Source organism: Protopterus annectens, chromosome 8.part0, assembly GCF_019279795.1.
Source record: "Protopterus annectens isolate FY-2018-M chromosome 8.part0, PAN1.0, whole genome shotgun sequence".
Lineage (NCBI taxonomy): Eukaryota > Metazoa > Chordata > Ceratodontiformes > Protopteridae > Protopterus > Protopterus annectens.
In genome coordinates, this window is record NC_056741.1 from 1,116,253,846 (window position 1) to 1,116,256,345 (window position 2,500).

At 71.3% G+C, this 2,500-nt stretch overlaps 1 protein-coding gene across 1 annotated transcript in view; it reads left to right on the forward strand.

The window, feature by feature from the left end:
• The window catches only part of LOC122809266 (cytochrome P450 2J4-like), a 668,981-nt gene that overhangs the window by 465,999 nt on the left and 200,482 nt on the right, over positions 1–2,500 (forward strand). The window lies entirely within an intron of this gene.

Genomic DNA, 2,500 nt, shown 5'->3' on the forward strand with positions numbered 1-2,500 from the left:
CTGTGTCCCCTGTGCCCTCGGAGCCTCTTGGGGGACCTCCCTCCATTCCCGGCCAGCCCCGCGGAACTCCCCCTGGCCGCGGAGGGGCAGATCCGCTCTCATCGGGACATCCGCGGCCCGCTTCTTTCTGGTCCAGAGCTCCATGGTCCCAGTCACCCCCAGATCTCCTGGAGGCTGCCTGGCAGGGCCGTGTCCCGCGTGCCCTCGGAGCCGCCAGGGGGACCTCGCTCCGTTCTGGGCCGGCCCCGCGGAACTCCCCCCCGGCCGCGGAGGGGCAGATCCGCTCTCATCGGGACTACCGCGGCCCGCTCCTTTCCGGTCCAGAGCTCCATGGTCCCATCTCCCCCAGATCTCCTGGAGGCTGCCTGGCAGGGCCGTGTCCCGCGTGCCCTCGGAGCCGCCAGGGGGACCTCGATCCGATCCCGGCCGGCCCCGCAGAACTCCCCCCGGCCGTGGAGGGGCAGATCCGCTGTCATTGGGACTTCCGCGGCCCTGCGCTTTCCCGTCCAGAGGGGTTCCGGGCACTTTGCGATATTTTGAGGACGCCGTCGGGTACCGGGGGAGGTCGGACGCCTCCCCCCCTGGCCGGGCAGGAGCACTCGGGGTCCCTTGAGGACTTCCACCTGGAGGAGGGGGGCGGTCAGGACCCCCTCACCCAGGCGGGAGCGCGCCCGGCCGATCTCACACCCTCTCTCCCTTCGGGACTTCCGTGGGGGGGGGCCCTTCCGGGCTTCCGCTTCTACCGGGGCGGGAGAGCTCTCCCTCCCGGGCTAGGAATCTCCCGGAGGCTGCCGGATCGCTCTGTATCCCCCGTGCCCTCGGAGCCTCTCGGGGGCCTTCCCTCCGATCCCAGCCGGCCCCGCGGAACTCCCCCCCGGCCGCCGAGGGTCAGATCCACTCTCATCAGGACTTCCGCGGCGGCCCGCTCCTTTCCGGTCCAGAGCTCCATGGTCCCCGTCTCCCCCAGATCTCCTGGAGGCTGCCTGGCAGGGCCGTGTCCCGCGTGCCCACGGAGCCACTCGGGGGACCTCCCTCCGATCCCGCGGAACTCCCCCTGGCCGCCGAGGGGCAGATCCGCTCTCATCGGGACTTCCGCGGCCCGCTCCTTTCCGGTCCAGAGCTCCACCGTCCCCCCCAGATCTCCTGCAGGCTGCCTGGCAGGGCCGTGTCCCGCATGCCCTCGGAACCGCCAGGGGGACCTTGCTCCGACCCAGGCCGGCCCCGCGGAACTCCCCCCGGCCGCCAAGGGGCAGATCCACTCTCATCGGGACTTCCGCGGCCCGCTGCTTTATGGTCCAGAGCTCCACGGTCCCCGTCTCCCCCAGATCTCCTGGAGGCTGCCTGGCAGGGCCGTGTCCCGCGTGCCCTCGGAGCCGCCAGGGGGACCTCCCTCCGATCCCGGCCGGCCCCGAGGAACTCCCCCCGGCCGCCGAGGGGCAGATCCGCTCTCATCGGGACTTCCGCAGCCCTACGCTTTCCCGTCCAGAGGGGTTCCGGGCACTTTGCGATATTTCGAGGATGCCGTCGGGTACCGGGGGAGGTCGGACGCCTCCCCCCTCACCGGGCAGGAGCTCTCTGGGTCCCGCGGACTCCCCCAGGTCGCTCCCTTGAGGACTTCCACCTGGAGGGGGGGCGGTCGGGACCCTCTCACCCAGGCGGGAGCGCGCCCGGCCGATCTCACACCCTCTCTCCCTTCCGGACTTCCGTCCCGGGAGGGGCCGAGGTCCGGATGCTCCTCTCCCGGGCGGGAGCTCTCCGAGCCCGGCCGTTTTCGGCCCCTCTCTCCCTTCCGGACTTCCGTCCCGGAGGGGCCCGAGGTGCGGACCCCCCTCTCCCGGGCTGGAGCTCTCCCGGCCGGGTCGATTTCGGCACCTCTCTCCCTTCTGGACTTCCATCCCGGAAGAGGTCGAGGTCTGGGCCCCCCTCTCCCGGGCTGGAGCTCTCCAAGCCCGGCCGTTTTCGGCACCTCTCTCCCTTCCGGACTTCCGTCCCGGAAGGGGCCGAGGTCCGGGCGCTCCTCTCCCGGGCGGGAGCTCTCCAAGCCCGGCCGTTTTCGGCACCTCTCTCCCTTCCGGACTTCCGTCCTGGAAGGGGCCGAAGCCAGGACGCTCCTCTCCTGGGCGGGAGCTCTCCCAGCCCGGCCGTTTTCGGCCCCTCGCTCCCTTCCAGACTTCCGTGGGGACGGGACCCCCCCTCAGGGCTTCCGCTTCTACCGGGTGGGAGAGCTCTCCTCCCGGGTTAGATATCTCCTGGAGGCTGCCGAATCACTCTGTGTCCCCCATGCTCTCTGAGCCTCTCGGGGGGACCTCCCTCTGATCCTTCCCGGCCTCGTGGAACTCTGCTGGGCCGCGAGGCCTCCGACAGTCTCTCATCCGGGCTTCCGCGACGCCGGTTCTGCCCTTTCCCCCCCGCATGGGGCTTTCAAACTCGCGGGAAAGATGGCCTGGGGTCCCGGCATCCCTGCGCATTTCGCCGCTTGGGTCTGCCTGCCTCCCCCGCC